The following is a 24,006-nucleotide window of genomic DNA, read 5'->3' as shown; positions in this document are numbered from 1 at the left end:
AAACCTGCAAGCCTTCAGCTCATCTCTTTGTGGCTTTGCAACTGTAGCTATTTCCCCTTTATAGTTTATGGAGCTCCTCTCCTCTTTGTGCAAAGGTCGCATGTTCTGTAGTCCTGCAATACAGGAGTGCAATGAAGGTCAGGTAGGGCCCAATCTTCCATCGCATTTCATGTCTTAGTGCAAAATATGTCTTGCTGCAAAAGGTATGCTGTTAAGAAGAGACACATGCTTGCAAGGACGTAAGGAGTACAGTGCTGCCCACTGCTCGACCAATGTGCAAAAGGAGCCTTAGCGTGAACATGAAACAAGACTGCAATCATCTTATGAAAAAATTGAATTAAAAATAAATTATTCATGGTTTTGGGTTCATGTTTTTGTTCATATCTTAGTTGCTTTTCAGTGCCTTGTACCCATCAACTTCTTAGAAGCTACAGTGCTGAGATGACCATCCATTCTCCCAAACACACCCCAGTACAGACAGTGATGCCATGGAGGGGATTTGATATCTCCTGGCATGCCCAGGAGACCTTTTCTCCTTGGATTTCACAGCAGCCTTTTTGTGCATCTTCTCCTTCTCTCCCTCCCCTCTGAGGGGATTTCTGCTGCCTTTGCTCCATCTCTCTCCCTCACCCAATGCGTTTGCATCTCTAAATTCCTCTTTGAATGGCCAGTTTTCCTTGGGGAGTGGGACTCCATGTAGCTCATGAGCATGCACTCGACTGAGCTGGCTTCACTTCTTCGAATGGGATAGGCCTTCCCAAGGATTAAGTCTCATGGGTCCTTGAGGATTACGTCTGGTGGCCTGGATCAAGGGGAGAAGTGGTGCAGGGCTAGGCAGGACCCCCTCGCGGCCGGTCCCCTGTCATCACAGGCAGCCAGGCCATGAAAAGCTCTCGCAGCCACATCAGTTCCCATCCGAAATAACTGTACCTCTTGGTGCCGTCTGCACTATGGGGTAATTCACATGCTCTCGTGTAAATAACTGCACCAAGGGGGAGACAGGCAGTATGCCTGGCACGTAAATAATCGTTGGGCCCGTCTCTGCTGGGTAAGAGTTGATTGTACAAAGTGTACTAATTGCATTCGCATGAACAAATGCTCTAAGTCACAGACCAGGCTCTTTATTCTTATCCGCAGGAGGTGGTCACACTTTCATTAACAGTAGGGAAACTTTTCTGTGCTCTCATGAGAGCTATAACACTGAAGTCTTTCAGCTTTTTAAGCGTAAAAGTTTCCCATGTTGCTAAAAGTGATATTATTTCATTTCATTAATTTAATTTTTTTGTCTTAATCTTACTTCCATAAAATATCATCCTGATTTTTTATTATTTTTGTTACAGAAAATAATTCCATTTCCAAATTTGACACAGTTCAGAAGGCTTTATTTATAGGAAAGTAAAACCTAAACCTGAAGCTATCTTTTCCTCCCTTCTATGTTTCCATAAACATGATTTCTCCCAATAGAAAAAACAGTAGAAGTAACTTGTCATAATATCATTCCTCAAAAGGAGTCTGATAATCCCAGACATTTGAAGCCACGTTTGCAAGTAAAACACACTAAATGGAAACAGAACACTCTAAGAATTAACCATTTTGTACTTCTTTTCCTTCCTGATACTTTAAGAGAAGATTGTCATGTTCTAAGGCTCCTGATGTGTTATGATGCCTTCTTTAGCCCCAGTACTGTAAGTCTAGAGAAAAATAATTAAGTGTGGGAACACAATGCTGTCATTCCCTCTTTACCTACATGATGCGCTGCGTAACAGAAATTACACAGCTGGGGAAGGAGTTTTCATTTGCGCTGAGATAGAATGAGTCCTCTTGGACAAGCCCATCTTCTTGCCAAGGTCCTCCTCCTTTCTTCATGTGACCGGGGAGTAGGTTATTCATTGCTTGAGCACATGGTGTTAGTGAGTGACATGTTTTTCCCTTTTCGGCAGATTTTGGGTGATCCTTGAAATAAAACCTACTGTAACCACAGAAACTAAAAGCGATCGGCAATCACAATAGTGTGGACTAACAAACACCCAGTAGTGTCCAAATAAACTAACTAGACGTAAGAGCAAATTAGGCAAGACAATATTCTAAATGCTCCCATCCAACTCCTTGCTCAGAGCGTGATGTATATCTTCATAATTTAAGGGTTCAGCTTTCCTAAATGGCTTTCCATGTAGCTGGCACTGTTTTGCGCAGCATTTGGATTCATTTTATACAGTACCGAGCACAGATTCCCCAGCCACTAACACAAGAGCCAACACACAGACGCATCCAGTGCCTTTTGATGTAGTACTGTTTTTCATCTAACTCTGAGCATTACAACTTAGTTCTGCTAATTCTGCAGGGTTCACATACTTGGAACAGTTTGCTTTTCCGATTATTTAGCTGTACCATTTTAAGCAGGTTATTTTGCATGCTTGCTTTTACTACGGGGGAAAGCAGCATTATTTTAGGCCTCTTTCTGTCAGAAAAGGTGACTGTACAAAATTAAAGGTTGAAAACCTTCTGGAGGTCTGACAAAGTAGAGGGAGGGCAGCAGAAACAAAGGGGGCTCACTAAGTTTGTGTCTCTGGTGAATTGCTCAGTATAGCTCTGCTTCTGATGCCCGGCCAAATGGCTTGAACAACAGGCACTGCCATTAGATCTGCACTTCCATCCAGCTTTAATGTTGCCAGGCCAGTTTTCCTGATATGGACCTATGCTGTCTCACTCCTCAAAGCCTGCGACTCACTTCATTAGCTTTGCAACTACTATTGCAGGTCTCTGAAGTTGCAAAGTCTTTTTGTTAAAATAAATTATACTGTGATTATATAGTAGCTTAAAAGGCAGCAACATTAGAAGTCTCTTCAATATTCCCATAATACTGAAATAAAATGTATGTTTTCCTGAATTCCCAGAAATAATCTTTTCTGAGAAGCAGATTCATGCTCCTCCCTGCCGGTGAATGTGCTCCCACCTCTGATTCCCATTTATGTTGTGAGTGGCTTTTAATGACAGAACAGGGGAATATATTGTGGTTTCACACATACACAGATTTTATGGTCACTTACTCCTAACTAGGAGATAGAGAGACATAGCAGAGAAGTATTCTTTCTTTCTTCCAAGGCACTTAGCCTCTGGGTGCAGTAGGTGGTTCAGCATATTGTAACATAATATTTAGGAATGTCTGAAAGGAGAAAAATAAAACAAATAATCCCAGGGGCTAGATGATGGGAAATTGTTTTAGAATAATTCATTTTACCCGTAATACCTGTGATCCGGGGTAACTGAACACTTGGTTTATTGCCTCACCACAATAATTCATCAAATTACCTCTTTCACTTCTCTGGTGCTGATCTCTTAAGCGAGTCTAAATGCTGTGATATTGCCTTGTGTGTGTGCGTAATGAAAAAGGTGGTTTATTAGAACAAGTTAGACTGCGTGTTGCTGAGAGCAGGGACGGGCAGCGCTCCCACCCTTGTGAGCTGGTTGCTTCCCATCCATTGTGGTGTGCCAGGAAAACCCTCTTCCCAGGGATGGAAACCTCTGCAGAGCCATTCCGCACCACACATCTCTAAGATGAAAATAGAAGGGTACAAGCCTTGCTTGACTATTCCTATTTTAGATAGCTTAAGTTAGGGGAAATGAATATTATCTTAGTTCACTTTATCTTCCCTTTTTGGTACTTAGTGGTAGTTGGTTGCCTATTGCAGTCTTTTGCTGTGCTGGTGTGTGGGAAATGGTGACTTAAATGTATAATCTACTTCCTATCAAGCTGGAAGGGCTGTTTATTTGCATGGCGTTTTTGCATAGATAATTCCTGATGCCATGTTGTGGCAAGTCGTGCTTTCCATGGTAGCACTGGCATGTTTCAGCCAGGGGGTGAGTAATACAGGAGCAATGTGACATACCAGTGGTAGATGACAGGCTATGAGAAGTGCAGAGCAGATGATCAGTGAGTAGACAAGAAACTTGAAATTTCCAAACAGTAATCCCAGCTGATCCCTGCTCCCTGTAGCAAGTCTCTTCAATGACCCTGCATAATTTGGATAATGACACTTTTACCTACTTGGGACACAAGTTGAAGTAAATTCCGTCCTGTGCAAAGGTGGCAGGGACCCGCTGGATAACACGTGGAGACTCTTCTGCAGCCATGCAAGAGTCTGGACATGTCCAAGAGTCATGGACAGTCGGTCTTACGTATTTCAATTTTCCAGTCTGAGACAGAGGGTGTTTAACCTTTCTGTAGTGCATTAGGGGCAATAAAGCACTTCACCATACGCTGTTCTGTGGCAGTGGGCCTTAAAGTACATGACAAAAATTAGGTGTATGTTTAAGCACTTTATGTATGACAGCTCAATGACTAAACTCTAGCCTTTCTACGTGCCTCACTTGACACAGCCAAATTTGAAAATATTGCTCTAAATATATTTCAGAGTCAGTTAAAGTCTTCTTTCCATGCCCTCCATGACATTATTATTTTACAGGAATTTGCCTTTAAAAAAAGGCAATGAAAAATGTATTTTTGAAGTAAACACAACCTAATTTGGCAATGCTTTTGATTGGCATTTCAGCTTTTCTTTTATTTTTTTTTAACCAGGATATTAGTAGCTCCTTTACAAGCTGCAAAAATAAACAAGAAAAAGTAAATGCAAGCCTTTGTTTGGGGAATTTTTCCTTTTTTTCTTGGGGTTTCCATCTGAATATATTTGGCCGTCTGGGGTGAATCAAGGCTGATCCTGGTGCAAAACTATTCTCCAACAGATAGCCAAGCTGCTTGAACAAATGGTTCGTGTTAGCTAGAGAAAGACACTGAATCTAAACCATGTGCTTCTGGGTCTTGTGGTTTCAAATTGAACCACAAACACTCAGGCAAGCTGTCAGTCTCTATTCACAATTTCAACCAACCTTGCAGGAAAAAGGGGGGGAGGTCTTTGCCCACCAATCATGTTTTTAACCCTTATGTGATTAGTGGGGTGGCTTTAATGCTTTACGGTACAGAGGTAGGCTATTGCTTAGAAGAAGAAGTAAGGAGACTGATGGCCTGGGAAAGGAATAAAGACAAACATTTGATGCAAGGGGAGTTAAAAAAAATGTTTAGAATCCTACAAGGTAGGGCTGGAAGGGATCTCAAAAAATCATCCAATCCACCCTTTCAAAGAGGCAAGATCATGTAAACCTAGGCCATCCCTGGCAGGTGTCTAGCCCGCTCCATGAAAACCCTAGAGGAGCAGTCCTGAACAGGTTTTTTTACAAAAGATAATTTATAAAATGCGAGGTTTTGGCACTCTCAATAAGCAGCTGTGAAAGTGCTTTTGCAGCGGAGGGTCACCTGCGAGAGTGAGTCTGGGACGTTCAGCATCAGAGGAACATGCTGCTACTGCTAGCGCTCAGGAAATAACTGTGATGGACCCGAGCTGTGTTTACTGCTCTGGATCAGAACACTAATGTAAAAGGTTTTGAAGCAAATGTCCTGATTGTCCCCACTTACTCTTTGTTGGTTTAGCAGTGAGCAGAGCAGTGAGCTTTGGGGGGGGGGGTGCAATAGTCAAAAAAAGTAGATTACCCTGTAACATAGTACGCACAATCCCAGCTTTGAGCCAGATAAGCAGAGAGCGCCAAGAGAGTCACCTAAAAGAAGAAGATGCCTCTGTACGTTGGAGGACATTATGCAAGGCAGCTATTTGCAGGTTCCTTCTGTTTTTTTTCCAGCATGTAGGTGACTTACGTGCAAGGAAAGAACTGCTTGTTCAGGAACTGAAGCTGCTGGAGAAAACACATGGGGACAAGCTGCATTTCTGTTCCAGGAATCACGCTGGGTAAAACCCTGCTTCAGAGAGTTCAGACACACCTGGTTGCAAGCCCAAAATGGAAATGTGCAAGGGTTGAATATTCTGTGAGGACATGTTCTATAACAGCATTGTTTAAAAAAAAATTTTTTTTTCCCTCTGTAAGACCTTCGTAAACCTATATCCCCCATCTCAGCACTCTTGAAATACCATAGGAATGTTTGTCAGCTAAAACTCCTGTATCATATTAGGGACTGCATAGAGGACTGAGGGCTAAAGAAGGGGAAAAAGAGATATGGATCAGAGTTTATAACTTTGAATCTCATTAGTAGCTTACATGGTAAAATGACTTGCAGGCCATTTTCTCTTTGGTGTTCGTTTCCCTCCGTACACAATGAGATATCATGGTTGAGGTCTTCTCAGGAAGCCTACTGAGTTGTTAAGAAAATTAATCAGCTCATACACAAAATCTTCTCATGCTTCCCTTTACAGTGATGATCGTTACAGCAGGAGAAAAAGATCATTTTGAAATTCAGTTATTTCTTTTGCAAATAAGTCCTGGTCTTCATTGCCTATTGCAACTGTGAAAATGTAATGTGCAGCCTATAGTGCATGCTGAAAATTTTGCAGTTGCATCAGATGAAAATGGATCTGTTTGATAGGCTGTGAAAGCATGCACTGCCACTGAAATAGGCTTTTGAAGGAGCACTAAAGAAACATCTCCAAATATAGCTAAAAATGCTTTTATAATCTATCTATTGAGTCGATTCTGCCTGTATCTGCACATGCTATATAGCTGTAGTCATTTGGGTTGTGTTGCTTAATTACATTAATTGTCCAAGCAAGTAACAAGGATGTTACCACAGTACCTGCTCAGCTAACATGAATGCAATAAGCAAAGCAAAATTCACAGTTATTGGAACATTAAATAATTTTATATTTCCTCACATCAGACTTAGACTTAACTGATCAGCAAAGAGTAATCCAAAAGATGATGTTGAAATGAAAATTAACTTTCAAACTGGAGCGAGTATGGCAGCAAGTCCCTTCCTCTACTTTCTTCTGCTCTGTCCATGAGTACTTTGGCATTCCCTCCGATATTCACCAAAAGAGAGGAATACCATGCAATTAGTCACACCTGCAAGAGAACTCCAGGGCAGAAAGCAGCATGCAGCACTTGGGAGAATACCATAGCAGGACCGGAAAATGCTCTAGCTGTCACTCAGGGGAAAATGTCATCGGGTTCCCACAGCACACGCTCATATTTTCTAGCAGACAGAGAATGGGGGAATTTGATGTATTTGCTGGTTGCAGTAGCAAAATACAGAGCCACGTTTTCAGTTGGTGTTTACTGATTATAAATCAATTTGACCATTATAAATGGGTTTGGCCAATCCATTTGGCCAAAATAAATACTGTATTTTCACCTTTCTTTCGAATTTTCTTTTGAGAGGAGGGAAGATTTCATGAAAAAAAAAAAGTTCAACGTGTTGACAGAAAACACTGAAAAGGAATCAGTTTTCTAGTTTCAGTTTTTGAATTAAAAATGAAAAAAAGGAAACCAGTTTTTCTGTGAATTTGTGGGAATCTCTATTAAGTATGAAAAAGGCATTTTTTATTTGTGAAGAAGTTTCAATGCAAATTTTATCCAGTTCCACTACACTGCATCAGGACTGATCTCAGCAGCTAAGGATTTACCCTAGTAATGAACTGAAGAAATAATTTCAGTGTAAACCGATAGTTTTAAGTATTAAAAAGGACACGGTGAAGGTGTGAGACCAGCTCCTGTATTGTAAGAAACTTCAGCATTCAAGCCTATTTAGGGTGAGCAGACTTAGGTATATTGGGCAGATGAGTATGTTCTGAAGAAACCCATAATGCTGGCTTTCGACCAACCTAGTTACTGGATGATGTTGCCTTTGTTGAAGAGATTACTCCTACAACTACTTTTTCACAAGGAGAAGCCATTAAAGACAATCTTAAGGAAATACTCCTCATTACAATGATTTCCTATGGCACGGCTGTTACACAGTCACAAGGCACTATGTGCTGAGGACAAGTCTATGGCATGCTCTGCTAAGCACCCTCCGAGGAACTCCTGGAGATCCTATGCCCTCCTTGTGCATCCACCTCCTTCTAGGGATGTAAATAGGAAGACTGGCTCATTAGGGGTGGGGGGAGGTCCGAACTCCACCATTTCTGACACAATATCAAAACTTTTCACCAGCATTGCTGGGAGATCCGCTACACCTGAAGACCAGTTGGAAAGGAGGAGAACGGGGCTGAAGAGAAGCTGAGTTCAAGGGAACGTTGTTCACCTTTGCATAGGACATGGCACACCCTTTAGGGATATTTAGCACTTCCCCACCACTAGCCAGCTCTGAGGGGAGTCTGGCCAGGACTTCAACCCATTTGATTTAGCTCATGTTCCTCTTGTCATTTACATTCCCTCTGCTTGTAATTTGGAGAACTTCAGTGAATCCAGCTCAGCTTTGTGCAACCAGATGTAATTCTGGATTAGCACTGCTGCAGTCAAGAGCTGCCTCAGACTAACACTGCTATACAGGAGAGCTATAGCTCCTCAAAAACCAACCTTTTCCAACATTGCATGAAAGTTACATGATCCTCTACTTAATATGCACATGAATTGGGATGCCACGTGTTTCCCTGAGGTTTTCTGAGGGCTGAAGTAAAACTTAATTATACCCATTGGTTAGACAGACTGCTAAAACTTTTGTTTCACGTACACTTTTTATTCCCTCTTCTCCATCTTTTCCCATTTGCCAAAACCTCCTGAAGAGAAAATAGAGATTATTTTACTTTTTACCTTAAAGGGCTCCTTGTGTGCATTTGCCTTATTAAATAACTGCCAGCATATCTAATATTCCATGGACAGCACTGATGAAAATGAAGCATAACATTGGTCAAATGAGCAAGTTTCATGTTCAGCATTGTCCCTAACTTGGTCTACAGCCAATGAAAATTTTATATCATGCATCTGGTGGCTACAGATGAGTCCTTGCATTTAAAAGGGCCTTAGAAAACACAGGCTTTCCTCCATCACTGCCATTTTGAGCATAATCATAGCCATTCATTTATTCCTCACTTAGTTTTTTTGTCAGCCAACTTTCAGTTATCTTTCATCTGTCCTTGCACAGGGCTGAGTATCCTTTTGCTCCTAGATGCTGTTATTTTTGCCAATCTTGCAAAGAGAAAATAGCACATGTTGGGTAGAGCAGAGCTAAATTCAGCAACAGATATTATTACTGATCACAGCAGCCTCCAAACCTTTACCAGTTCAGTAACGGTAGAGGGAAATGTAGTCACTACTATCTACACTAAGTCTATTAAGTCTAAGAAGGAAATGTGCAACTTCAGTGTCTTCAAAGCAGCCAGCTGAATATCCAGAATGCCTCTGTGCATCTGGCTGAAATGCACTGTGCAGATTGATGCATCATTAAGTTTTCCTGTAATGATTTAAAGGGGAAAAGGCCTTTTGCTAGATTTCCATAGAAGGTCAGTTTTCCCTTTTCTGGCACATCTGCAAGGACCTTAATAGCAGATGGAAGGAAATGGTGCTACCTTTCTACACACACTTTTCTGTAGTTAGACCACTAATGTGAGGACCGCCATATTTTTGTGTTTTACCTAAAAGAAACTGAACACCAAGCATTAATATGTTACCTAGTGATGGCAGCTCTATTCCTTTCCGGTGGGTTTGCCAGTTGTTAACTAGGAGGTTCCATTCTCTAAGACTTCAGAAAGGGATTTCTTCCTCTATGGTGAAACATCACCTACCTGAGGCACCAGGATCTTGTTCAGCATTTCAGTCCAGAAACAGCAAACTCAATCTAGCTGTGGCAAGCAGGGGGAGAACCGGCATGCCAAGGGCAGGCTGGGAATCCAAACCACGATCCGCTGGAAATCAGGCCGGCTCCTGGAGAAGCCAAGAATTTCCACCCTGTTTATTTGAAAAGATTTCACTTGTCTGTGCATATGGACAGGCTTGAATATGCAGCTCCAGTGCTAATAGCCTCACTGCAATTCATGTTAAACTTCATTCCACATATGGCTCATGACTTTTAAATAGTTTTTCCCCTAGTCCTTCACTGCCTTAGTTATGTCATCGGCTGTTCAGAGCACAGCCAAGTGCTGTGTTGCTGTATTTTAGTCAGTACAAGGAGCTGGATCTTTCAGGCTTTAAGGAATCATTCGTGGGAATCAGGTTCGTAATTCTGTTCAGAGATGGGGATGCCAAAAAGCTGGTAGAAGCTAGAACAATGATAATTTTATACTAGGTGAGAAGCCATCTCCAAATGTTTTCAGCAGTCATCTAGAATCCAAAATGATTTCTTTCACTGTCATTTGTCTTTGCCTCATTCAGTTGCTCTTACACAAATCTTGTATCTTGTATTCAAGAGAAACATCTTTCCATTTTCCCTTTCCTTTCCACTTCAGTTTATAAATGAACCCACACCACTTTGCAGAACTTACCATACTGCCAGCCATCTCGGAGATAAGAAATTTAAAACAGGTCTTGAACTTTTTAGAGCAGTGGCAGAATGAATTACCCATTCAGATGAAAATGACCTATTAAAAGAAAATTGGACACACCACTGGGAATAATCTATCTATATTAATTTGTCAACATTGCATGTTAATGCTCATTTCAGCACACTAAATGGGGCTGGAGAATCATACTTAAATTAATATACCAGAGTAACAGTGAATGTCAAATAAAGTAAACAGGACTGAGGATCTGATCCAGACATGTCAGAAAACTGTTCAAGGCTAAATTAATTAAGACTATATTTTGAGATGCTTAGCTGAAATTTGACAATCATTTTAAAAGTCTTAATTACGTAAAACAATAGAAATTAGGAACTATATTTATTTAATGATTCATGTAATGATTATGAACTTTTTTCCTCTAAAAATAAATGATATAACATTTCTATCAGAGTAGAAACAGAGTTAAATGGAATATCTTGGATTTAAACAAGTGAACAGAGACAGGAAAATGTGTTTTAATAAATATTGATCTTGCATGAAACATACACATTAAAAAAAATTTACTTAGAGAACCAAACTGTTTCAGAAAGATTGGAAATGTGAATGTGACACATTTTACTGTACTCTGAGTAATTTCCCATGGAAAAAAATGAGGGTTTGTTTAATTTAAAAATAATGTATTTTGTTTTCCTTGATTGCCAGAAAGAAATTAGACTATTGGACTGTTACAGAAGCCCATTGCCTAGCTGAAGACAAAAGGGGATTTTTAAAAATGCATCGGTGTTTTATTTCTAGAATTTGGCTTCCAGGTGGCAAATGTGGAAGAATCTTGTGCATTTTAGTAGACTGTGACAAAAGCAAAATGAGAGAGATGCCAGTAGGAGCAAATAAGCTGCTGGAATCAAGAAATCTGCTTTGAATATCTATTACCTGAAGGGCCAGGCATGGGGATTCCCCATGGATTTCTTCAGGTAATACAGTCCTTCTTAGTAACTTTATTAAGGACAGAAAACCAGCCCCAGGACAGAAAAATACCTTGCTATTATCCTGGTTTCAAGTGGACAGAGGACACATCACACACACGTAACACCAGTTCCCCATCAGCACTGCAGGGCTTGGTTCAGCCCAATGGCCAGGGACGGCTCATGCCAAAGGTGGAGGAGCCTGTCCCAGGGCCTGAGATGAGGAGCACGAAATCACTGCTCGTCGGAGAGGCTTGCACTGTAACGAGAATCTGTCAAGTCTCATCTAAGACTAGTTTCCACAGCAGTTCATCCAGTACCTCTCACTTTGAAAAGCAAACAAACAAAAAATGAGACAAAAATAAGTTGAAAAATGTTCTGAGCTGGGAGCAAACTATTTCAGGCATAAAAACATTTTAGTAAAAAGTAAGGTAGACAGAAAAGAGCCAAGGTAAAAATACCATTTTTCATTGTGCAGTGAAAGCCTACCTCTTTCCTCCCTATGCTAATATTGCTCAGCAATTGTTGCAAAGAATTAGTGAGGGGCCTGATCCAAAATTCAAGGAATCAACCTCTCTGAGCACTCAGAGAGCAAGGAGAAATTAGGATCTAAAAGCATGCTGATTTTTAATCTTAAAAATAGTCCCGTTTACTATAGGATGTACACCAAAACCAGGCAGCAAAAGTACAATGCAGAAGTCTATTACCAGCCCCACTTAGAATCCCCACTCTCTCTTTGTATCACCTTCTGTCTCTTGATTGAGGGGTGTATTTTGATTATAAATATTTTAGGCTGACATCTTCTTTATATATATGTGTGTGTGTATATCTGTGTGTGTGTTTATGTATACTTTTACACACACACACACACACACACACACACACATATATATATGCATATATGTATATACTTACATGGAGTGCCAGCAGTCCTCCAATTTTGACTAAGTTTGTAAATGCAATCATGTTCTACCAAAAATTAAATCCTGAGTATAAATAATCTCCAAACTCTGAACCTAAGTTCTCTCCAGGTTAAATATGGAGATGATAAAAACAGTAAATAACAGAACAGACCTACAGCTTTGGAGATTAGCTTTCCATATGCTGTGCTGGGGATTTCAGAATTTAAAATGGTGGTATTGCTTTGTATATTATTTCTTCCTAGATGGTGATAGGAGAATTAACCCCTTTAAGCGAGATGAGAAAGGAAGATCCAAAACAAGAATGAGTCTAGGTGGATTTTAGGAGTCAAAAAAGAAACGGACTGTGCAGTATGGAAAAGTGACATTTATGTACTCTACACAGATTTTTTTTTCCACTATGGAACAGTTTAAGTTTACTTTTTTTTTTTTTTAACTGCAGCCATGGGAAGCATTTTAGGACGTTTTGTACACCTGCTAGCTCCATTTCATTTGTTTAAACACATTTTATAACTGCAGTTTATATATTTTTCCAAGAAAATAAAAATGCTAAAAATATAATGTGGTGTTTGGGAGAATGTAGGTGGGGGATTGCAAGGAACAAGAGGGCCTCATCTTGGCATATGTTCCATTTTATGCCAACTACAGCACATTCATCATGAACATGCTGGATGGGGATTACCTCTGTGCACTCACTCGCTCACACACACGTTTTCCCTTTGCACCAAAGGGTAAAATCATAGACGGGACACAATAGGCCTATTGGGCATGGGTGCTGCTTTATTGCTAATTACAGTGTTTGCTTCACCAAGGTGTTACTGCTATTAGCCTTGAAGCAATTTTCTGCTCCATTGATAGGATATGCCTCAGCCCTTTTGGTGCAGTCATTGTTTTGGAGCGTAGCCAGCAAGAAAGGATTTCTGTACATTAAATATTGCAGTATTCACCCCATGGAAAAGCTTTTACAGGGAGATCCAACCGTGAGCTCAGAGATGATCTTAAAATTGTCTTATAATGAAAGCCTGTGGTATTCTTCTCCTTTAAATGTTTTCATTTGCACTAGACTTATTGCCACTCTGTTTATCAGCTTCTGTGTTTGAAGTAGTGTTTCATTGTTCAGCTACAGTACAGTACGGTATTAGCTGTTGTTACTCATGACAAGCAAGCTAGCAAAGGGAGGTTTTAATCCTGGACCTTCCCCTCATCTTGAGAAACAAAGAGTTTGGAAGGGTATTTTTCAGAAATGTTGGCAACTGCTGGCAGTTAATGTGATATATTGATCCAAAGGCTTTTATCTGATTATAGACATACAAAAGAGTAAAGGAGCTTTGGATCCTCTATCCAGTCCCCTGTTGTCACAAGGAGGACGTTATCTTTCATAAATCTCATTTGAACAGTGCAATGCCTATGATTCTGGTTCCAGAATTATTATCTTCATTTTATAAAGGGGAGAGCAGTGAATATAGTCATTGAAGTGCCTTATTTAAGGTCTTGCAATGAGCTATTTTAAGTCTTGGGAGAGAGGGAAACCGCCCCGCTAAGAACACTGGCTACTAGTCTCAGCAGCACCCACGCTAGACTGGCAATAGATAATGAACCTGTTTCTGTTGTAAGCTCTAGCAGAGGTAACTATTGGAGTTGCTTGGAGTTTCATGGACCATTGTGGACCTCACCTATCTTCCAGTATGGAAAAGCTTCCTGACCGCTGCATCTGTGACTTAAACAATTCCGTCATCTCACCACAGAACATGTTCCCTGGCACAAAGGGATCTTTTTCCTTCAGAGGGAGTTGGTGTTCTTCGACTCAAGCTCTTGACTAAACTAGCCAGCGTGATTCAGACCTGCCAAACGACACATTAGCATAATGCAGAAAGAGAAGGAGTCTCCATTCCCAGCTAACGCTGATTTAGCTTGGCATTAAGTATGCCCTCCCTTAAGCTCCCTTCCCTCAATACAAGAAACTCGTGACCTTTGATTTTCTATTTGGTTTTCACCCTCCAGAATCCATGTGGTCTTCTCATAACTGACTTGCCTCTTCCCTATGAATGATCTGAGACGTCTGTCACCTCCTAACCAAGTCACATCTCAGTCTTTTCCTCCTGCTGCCATTAAGAGGAGAGATAACGAGCAAAATAAAAAGGAACCCAAACTAAACAAGAGCGTGTTTTGCCTTCTATATTTGAAGAGGAAAAAGGATAGCCTCAAGACAAGAAGACTCCCTTACGGCCAAAACGACTGACAAATTCTTGTGGCTTTCTCCAAAAGTCAAACCAAAATCCAACCGTCAGCCAAGCTGAGTTCTGGCAATCTTGCATTGCCTGGAAATGAGCGCAATCGTATCCTAATAGCTATTTGGATAATTGTCCATATGAGTGATCTGCCAACCAATGTTGGAAACAAATCTTTATTACAAATATAGCATGAAGTCTAATCTGGAATACATTAAAATGTTATTTCTGTAGCTGCCTTTTCCCGAACTTTAAATAATGGCTAAACCATTTATCAGCTTTTGAGGAGAAAGGTTGTGTATACTGTACTTTTAGAGCAGACGTGAAAAAAAAAAGCCTTAAAATATTCTCCATATATACTCTATAATTTTTGGTCCCCCTTAACATTACTAAAAATTATTACAAGCCCATTTTAGATTTGCTGAAATGGGCATGATATAAATGTAATATTTAGAACCAAACTGTCATTCTAAGCACCTGCTACAGACCTCTACTAGTGTAACTAGAAGCTACAAGTGGCCAAAGTGGCCAGACAAACTTAGGATTTGTGTAATATGTATAAATAATGTGTACCACTTAGTAAGACATGCCTGAACAATCCACACTGCATAGCCTATCAGTAATGTAACATGACTACTCACTAAGGTGAAGGGCATTATATAAGGAGGATCACTATTGCTTTGTTATATGTTTGACTTTATGAAACCAAATTCATATACATTTTCAACATGTACAGAGCTCAGGAAGCTATTTTACCCCTAGGTTTCATTTTCTCAACTGCATGACAGTTCTCCATTTTTGTCACCACCTTCTAAAGATGATATCTCAGATAGGGCTGAGTCACACTCAGGAAAAGTCTCTCTTCTCCTTGGCACTATTTAGGTCTCGGTGTCCATAGTTTTGATGGTTGAAGGCAGCTGAGGATGCTACCAGCTGGGGATGGTGAGCAGCTGGGATGAAACCCATATCCACAGAACCCCGAGTGAGATGAGGTAAATCTAAGCTTTGTAATCTTATCAAATCAATCCTTTGCAGTCCTGCTTCACTGATGACCTTTGATAGCTATTCACATTGATTTGAGATGTATGAGGATGCCTTCCACAAGAAGCAAAATTAGAAAGTACAGATAGGCCAGAAACAATTAGTGTTTCACTACACATTTGGCAGACAAAAATATTATTTGTCATACTATTGTTCTCTTTATTTTACCAGCAAATAAAGATTCCATAAGGTGGGCCAGGTGAACATGTTAGTCAATGATTGCAGAGCAAATTCTGCACTCATTTATGTCACTGGTTATTTTGCTTATTTAGAATCACCCTGTGGTGGAGTTTAGGCAAAGCTCAGAATCTGCATCATCCACAGCATCAGTTTTCCTGTTGTGAGCCACAGACTCCTGGGTGGTCCATGGACCATCACTTGCAGATTCTACACAAAATAACTAAGGAAAACAAGCTTAGTCTCATGCTTACATTCATTAGGCGGCCTCCACCTTCACTAGCAACTTTTTAGGGTCTGCGGATTGAAAATTCAGCGCTCTTATAGCCTGTGCTTCATTTTGCATTCTCTTCGTACAAAGCAGGGAATGGACCCTTTGGAAATGTAAAACCATCTTGTATCCTCAAAGGAAGAGACATCAGTTAGATACAGCTCAGATATCTCCAAGCAAAATTTAATGAGTTGCCTCACAACTTGTATCACACCAAGAAGCAAAAATGGGCCTTGTGATTAATGTCCTAAGCCTCAGCGGCTCCTTCTGGCTCTCAAAATATGTTTTTTACATATAAATGTGAATGGCATCTCAGGCATCAGAGCCACTTATAACACCATAACAGCTCATTCTAAACTCTTTCTAATCGGTGTGTTCTCCTGTACCTCAAGAAGAGTATTCTGTGTTTGACGGATGTGCTGGGACTGCCATATTTCAGTCTCTCCATTTCTCTGCCCTCTTTTTTTTTTTTCTTGTTATATCTATTAAAGTGATTTACGACTTTTTCATTGTTCTACCTGGAGCTTGGCCAACTCTTGAGATCAAAATCCAAAAAATTCTCCTCAACAAAACATTAGGGTGACCAGAATGAAACAAGACCTGTGGAAAAGATTTGAATTGTGGGAAAGGAAATAACCCCATCTCCATGGAAACGCACTCACGTTTTCCAGTTGCTCTTGAATAAATGAAGTTTGTGTTCTCTAATTCCTAGATTTCGATTTCAAGCACACCTAGCTTTAGAGTACCTGGGAATACTGTTAAAAACATCAAGGTTTCTCTAAGCAGCGTTGCAGTTTCACAGCAATGCTTTTTTTTTTTTCATTTTTTTTTAAGGAAATCACCATCAGAGTTCTTCAGAAAATGTCTGCAAAATGTACACAATCCACAAGGTGCTTATAAGAATTAGCTCCAGTGGCTAGGTTTCTACTCTAGAGCTGCAAGCCCTCCTAATGCCTTAAGAATTGCTATAGTAGTGAGTAACACTTAACAAGCCCCACGTGTGTGACATTATTAAAAAAGAATACTTAAAGCTTTCAGCTTGAATTTACATAATATGAGCATCCAGCCAAGTATTTCACTCAATTGCTCCTTCAGAAAACTTTACTGTCTCTCCTCGGCCGTCCCCGTGCAGGAAGACACCATGCGTTCTCATTTTTGCATATACAGCTGAAACAAACTCAACATCTGCAGCAGACAGCTCCAGGCTTGCGACTGTATTTAGACCATGTAACATTTGAAAAAAACAGGGCAACAGGATGCCCCTCTAGCCCGTGTCATTGTCCGCACAGGTATGGCTGTAGGCATTTTTAGGCTCTGTGGAATTCCCAGTGAATGTTGCTAGCTAATCTCCGGGCTACGATCAGAGTGAACTTGCAGGTCTCATTTGGCACAATTGTTCCCAACTTGCAGCCGGCCACATAAACACAATCAAATCCCAGAATATTAGTGGTGGTGGTTAGTTATTTCAGTATGTCATCTTGGACCCAGGCTTAGTTCTTACCAGGTTTAGCATGAAAATGGTCCTTATTAGCACTACTAATTCCTTTATTTGCTATTGGTTCTAAAGACATGCAGCCGAGAGCGTTGTTTAGTTCATTTAGCACAAACTACGAGACCTCATTCTAGTGTTCTCCGTCTCCCTTTGCACAGCTAGTCCACATTCCTCATTGACAGCTTTTGGAAAGGACAGCGCTTACTGAGAAATTGTCTCAAAGGCTCATTTATAATGGGGGAAGAAAAAACGAGTTTCAGAAATTTGAGGGGAGGTAGCTCTTTATTATTTCCTTACAGAGGTGAGTTGGAACCTGCAAATCCACTGACACACGGGGAAATTCCTTCCGATGCCTGGAGGAGTGAGGCCACATGTACAGCTCTCCTGCTGCCTCAGACGACCACACAACCCACAGCCAGCGCCGCCTCTCAGCCTGATGCAACCAAGCACCGTCGGCAGCTGCCCCCAGGGCCAATCCGCACACGGGATGCTCTGCTCGAACCACCGTGCTTCGGCAGCACGGAGACTGCACTAAACACCCCCCCAGGGTATGTATGTCAGCCCCTCTGGCAGCCTCCCGTCCTTTCTGCTCTCGCTGTTGTCTGGGTCTGGCTGGCCCCCAGCATTTTTGTATAAAAGTAGTACTTGTAAAAAATAAGGGATCACTCAAGCTAGCTGCTGGATCTAGGAGAGGTGAAGGTAGACTCTGTGCAGGAGTTTTTCCTAAGAGGCTTTGCCTGCACACCTCAGTTGCTCTGCTCGCTTTATTTGAATTTGACATTCACCACTTTGCAAAAGCCAGATTTACCAATGCAGTTTTCACTGCTGACCAGCAGCCACCTTTGCTCTTCTGGATCCTTTCCTGAGCAGCGAAAGGCTGTTACCGACATGAAGCCATGCCCAAATTCCACATAGATTTTGTGCCATTTAACTGGGATGAAGCCGAAATCCTCCAAAATCATTTTCACTTACCATCTAATCTTTGAACCTCCTCTCCTTAGTAGGTACTTGTAGCATCAGTGATCCCTCACCTCCAAGCTTCTCTCTGGTTTAGGGCAAAGGTAGCTTTAGTTTGAGTGCAAAATTTTGAACTTCCTTTTCTTCTGGGCCTTCATTCCCAAAGACAGGAAAAAAAAAAGAACATAATCCCGTAATTCTGGGGAAATTATGGTTCTGTTTCGCCACAGAATTCTTTTCTGAGCTTGAGTAAAGTACTTTTAGCCTTGTTCTGTCTTGCTATCAACCTGTAAGACAGGAAGTAAAGGAATGGCTCGCTTTCCCAATGAGGCTGTGAGTTCCCTACACTACAGCAGGGATCCCACAGCTGGGGATGCAGAACAGCATGTATAATACTCTACAATATAGATCTCTATACTCAGTAGATACAATAGGATGCCATGATTAAAAACCCAACTGTGGGCCACATACTGGCCTGTGGACAGGACTTTTCGACATTAAGGTCTACTTGCACATAAGAAAGATGGTGTAAGAGAAAGTAAACTGCTTGTGTAGGGGAGAACATAAACAACTTGGTTTTAGCAGGGAGAGTTTCAGAGGTGCCTTAGCGCATGCCTTCCCTGTAGATTGGTGGACACTATGGTTGCTTAGCACTAAGTCAGGCGAGTTATTTGGGGGCCAACACACGGAGGTGCTTAACATTACACAGCTAAGCTTAAAATCTTGGCCTGAGTCCTGCTGACATTTTTCACTGTCATGGACCTATCACACGTGTTTGTTTTGCATTGCTATGGATGGTGCAGCTGACACTTTCATTCTCGCGATGCTTTTTTGGCAGTTTCTGCAAAGCTTTAAAATGGATTCAACAGAGATGAATTGTCCCTGGCTGCACGAGTGAACAGGTAGAAGGTGTTTGGTCTTCTTTCACTGTTAAGGGTAGACTCGCAAAGACCCAATAGCTGAGTGGATCAATAACCCCTGTGTTTTCAGTCCATGCTTATTAAAGGTGGTGCATGGAAAAAAAAAAAAAAACTTTCTCTATTTATATCTGGAACTTAATGAAGTGAAATTATCACAGCCGACAGGCGCTGGTGGTGTAATTCAGAGACATAGCTTGGCTTAGAGGGATCTGCAGGCTGTTTTTATTCCAAATAATAAAAAAAAAAAAAGAGTGAAACCTAATCCTCTAATCAGTTCCAATTTACATATTCACGGGTCTTATTTCCAGCCTGCTGGAAGAAAAAGAAAGATAGTGTTGGAGTCACGAAGCGATTATTTGATTAAGTAATTATTAATCCCAGAGTGCTCTGATTAATTCTGAGCAAGTTAAACAAATGTATAGGAGCTGGGCTGGTCACCTTCACACCATTGTAACATGTAGGGGCAAAACTGGTGTAGATGTATTTTTACCTGCTCTACACTGAGGAGTTTTGTTCACTGAAGGTTTCCCTTTCACTTCCCAAGGGGTTAATACTCTGCTAAATGAAGTGTTACAAATTTGAATTTTATCTGTGGCTAACTGCAATACCAAATGCTGATCTTTATTTTCAGACTGGAAACTCCATCCCAGATCTGTGTGCAATTCATTTATTATATGTTTAAAAGAAAAAAAAAAAAGAAGACGAAGAAGAAGAAGAAAACCTCTAAAGATCTGAATGTTTTTTTAACAACTTTTTGCCCTCTACCATGAATCTATCATGTAGATAATGTAGCATTTGAGAGTGCCTCAAAGTGGACTATGCCCACTGATTTCAAGAAAGCTAAGATACACACTTCAAAATATTATTTTTCTTGTAAAAGGCGAAAACACTGGGAGGATATGCCTGGGAAGTATTGCTGTGGCAGAAAACTCAGTTTTGCTAGTTGTACTGGAGTTTACTTTTTTAATTCTAACTTACTAAACTGCTTGTAATCTGTTGCTTTGACTATTTCCTCAGACAAACATATACAGAATCAAAACTCAGACCGACTATGCTCTTCACTTCAACTTAAAAGCTGCCCTTCAAAACAGGCATTTCCCAGTTTCTCCTTTTTCCTTCACTTAACGGTTACCCAGAAAAAAAAGGTTCAGATAACAAAAAGATGAAGTAGAATAACTCCTGAGGAATAAATCTTAGGATTACTATATCAAAGTAAAAGGTGAGAAACAGAGTAGGGCACCCCTTACCAAAAACAGCTTGTGAACTTGTTTCTATGACTGAAGTCAATTTATGTCACACAGACATATTACACTAAAACAGAGTTAGTCAGATATCGCAGATGGTCTGAAAATGCTGATAAAAGCACTAAGTTACTGACTAGGGACTGAAGAAAGCAATTAAACTTCAGCATGATGGTTGTGTGTCAGATCAATAGATTATGAAAATCTATTTGTTATTCATTGTCCATTATTCTCCTGCTTAACTGTATCTCCTCATCTGATCTGGAGTCGAGACCTATCTGGTTAACCAGATTACACAAGCGATGAATATTTGGAATCAAGAGTTTTCAAGCAATTTGGAGCCTGAAACTGGCTTAGGAATGATTTGTTAATGAAATATAATATTCATAACAAACAGTTCTTCCTGTGGGCATTCATAATGACCCAAGTCTTTCCATCAGAATGTTCCAGCAATTTGATTCCTACTAACAAATCTGAAATCTCCTGATTAAAAAGAGATTTTAAATTCTCTTTACGTATTCTTAATCAGAGAAATGTAAATTAACTTCACTGGATATGTTTTAAAAATATTTTTGTGATTGTTTGGAGTACAAAAGAGAGCTCATGAGTCACATTTACTCTGAATATTCATCGTCCCTTTTGAGGAAATCATACAGTCTGCACATTGCTAAATGTCCCAGGAATCCTAATGGCTACTCTACCTCTGTGGTGTTCAAAAATCCTGACCAAAACCCATCTGCTTTGGTATAAGCTACCTTATTGCAGATGGGCATTGGGGGAGGGGGGGGGGGCGGTGATGGAAAAAAGACAGATGCCCCCTTTGCTGGGGAAATGGAAAGTTTTGCTTCTCCTCTGTTCTAATGAGATCTTTGTCCTGTCACCTGCATAGTACCTTAGCATCTTCTAGCCAGCATTAGCTAAGGCAACCCATATCTGTTTCCTGAGTCAAAACAATTAATTCTAGTTTATCACTAAAAACACAGCCTGATGTACCTTAGGAATGATAATAAATGCACCAACATCAATCTTTTCTCTGGAAGATGTTGATTTTATTTTCTGACAGGAAAATATTTCCTTCAAAATCTTTTGAGCAGCTCTCCATGACTGCTGCCTCCCACTCGAGACTTCATGAGAACACAGGGCACCACGTTCTGCTGAAGGAAATCCTTGGATGCAGGAAGATTGCAGAGTATGTAAATTAGGGCAGACTGTAGCCTTGACCGTAACATGCTACAACATCTGTCTGCAGCGCAGAGGAGAATGTATGAGGAGGGCTGCAAGAATGTAACCAACAACCTCATTCTCTTTCAAAACTTTCCAAGTGTAAAGGAAACTACTAGTCAATGCAGAAATCTCCAAAAAAGGAAAATAAGCACTTTAAATGTGGTATTATTTTTTTGTTCTCCGATCATGAAATTTTTCTGCTTCTTTGACTTGCTGTCATACTCATGGACTGCCGTAAAATCCAGTCAAGAAATCTCGGTATCATCTAGGCTGATATTTCTTCCTGAACCCAATGAAAGGGAAAACAGCGGAGAGTTCAAACGCTTCTGAAAGCAGATCTAGAAGTCAGGCTGCCTGCTCCAATTTGAGGGTGGCTCTGCTCCAGAACCGAGGCATCACACAGCTTCATGTGGTCCCAGTCAGATACAACCCATGCTGGCTGAGACCCATCATTTTCTGTAGACCTCCAAATGAAAACCTTCTTTTCTTCAGGGTTTGAAAGGATGTGTTTCAAGCTATGGTCTGGCAGTATTTCCCTCAACTTATATAGTATGGATCCCTCTGACTAGCAATGGTGGCCAAATAACACAGATAGTGATTTGTAAATATTTTCCTGAAGAAGAACAATGCGCACCAGGTATGTGGTTATGCACTAGGTCAGAAAATTAACTGTTCAGAAACATGTGAAAGCCCCTGCTGTTCTTATGAGAACTGCAGAGTTGTGCTAAGCCTTGAAAAAGGTGGCTGGAACACCCACTCTTCATTTAGGTGAATGAAAGAGCTAAAAAATTAACTGAAACATGGGCAGACGATACCATAAAGTCTCATATAAGAACACTATGGCATCTGAAATATGTGCAAAGAACGGCCTGGAAGAGACAGAGATGGCTGTGCCTGTGTGTGAGAGAAGCAAGAGAAAGACATGTACAAAGGAAAAATTTAAGGGCCTAGCTTTGACAAATGTGAGAAACGGAGACAGAAAAAGAGAGCCATTCTTCTATTTTTAAAGATTTTCATTTTAAAGCAATTATTAAAAAAAGATTTCATCAGTTTGCTCGGCAACTCTATTCGCAAACAGGCCTCTTTGCCTGTGTCTACCTTTCATTCTGACCATGGGTCCGAACCTGTATTTGAGTCAACGCTTACCTCATGTCCGAATTCTGTGGACAGAAATGCTCTCTTAGATTCATGTAGTGGGAAATCTTTAGGGAACTCTGAAGAAGAAAACTGGAGCCGCCTTCTCCTTTTGTAAACCCAGCCATAGGACAGGATGAGCTGTCCATGCCCTGGCTGCTCACGGGGACCATATCAGAAAAATCACCCTCCAGACCCCTCCAGGAACAATGTGAGCCATATCAGCCTGACTGTCGGTACGCTACAGACAGCAGCAGTGTACCATCTCAGCTGATGGGATTATAATGGCTGGACGTTTTGAGAAATCAAATGAGAAAAGATCTAAATTTGTCCGGTGTTTGATAATGGCCAAACTGGGAGGTTACTTTCAGCCCAGGCCCACAGTAATGTGTGTGCTGCTTTAACCTTTTTAGTTTAAAATCGCCTCATACCTAATGGCACAAAAAAGAACTAATAATCTGAGAGGGCGAAATAGAAAATCTGTCAGTCTGAGTCAGACTATTGGACCATCAAGCCCAGTATCCTGTCTCTGAAATGCTGTCAGTATCTGACACTTCAGGCTTAGTTAGGATAATAAAACATTTTCCTCAGCCTTATGCAACATCTCGGCCTGGCAAAGAGAAGATTTAAACATCGATTGCTTTCCACTCCCCTCTGTCCCATGAATTTGAATCTGACTCTTTTCCAAAATGAACAACTCTGATGAGCTGGAATTGGTTTCTGGGCAGGATGGGAAAAGCTCCCTTCTTGTTACTCATTCCTGGATAGATCTGCTAAACCTTAACCTCCTAAAAGGGGCCTTGAATTACGATGCATAAAACTGCATCCGCAAAATTCTGGATGCCCAAGGATACCTTTTCATGGAAGGTGGAAATGCATGTCGTAAGACTTCATGTCTAGTCACTTTATTTTTCCCCCATCATGTCTACTTCCTTTATTTTTGTATTTGTTTAAGCTCTCCATTAGTTTATTAGCTTGACAGCAGCCCAGTTAATTAGACCGTCTTCTCTCCCCCAGCATAAGTGGTATATTAGGCTCCCCAAATGCACACAAAATTTAGTGCTGCTGCTGGGGCACTTCTCAAAACAAATAAAAGATTTGCAAACCAGCCACCAAGCATCCAATGTAATTAAACTGCATTTGTTACTTTTTCGGCACTCGC

General features: G+C 40.7%; 1 long non-coding RNA gene across 1 annotated transcript in view; it reads left to right on the top strand.

Annotated features, from left to right (window-relative positions):
• The window catches only part of LOC104146786 (uncharacterized), a 46,718-nt gene extending 25,202 nt beyond the window's left edge, over positions 1 to 21,516 (top strand). The window contains exons 2-5 of the long non-coding RNA XR_694772.2: positions 15,270 to 15,379; positions 17,668 to 17,916; positions 19,164 to 19,227; positions 19,877 to 21,516. This is a non-coding gene — a long non-coding RNA (uncharacterized lncRNA). The remainder of the gene's footprint in view (positions 1 to 15,269; positions 15,380 to 17,667; positions 17,917 to 19,163; positions 19,228 to 19,876) is intronic.
• Positions 21,517 to 24,006: the final 2,490 nt, after the last annotated feature.

Source organism: Struthio camelus, chromosome 19 (assembly GCF_040807025.1).
Source record: "Struthio camelus isolate bStrCam1 chromosome 19, bStrCam1.hap1, whole genome shotgun sequence".
Taxonomy (NCBI): Eukaryota; Metazoa; Chordata; class Aves; order Struthioniformes; family Struthionidae; genus Struthio; species Struthio camelus.
This window is presented reverse-complemented; position numbering and strand designations above follow the sequence as displayed.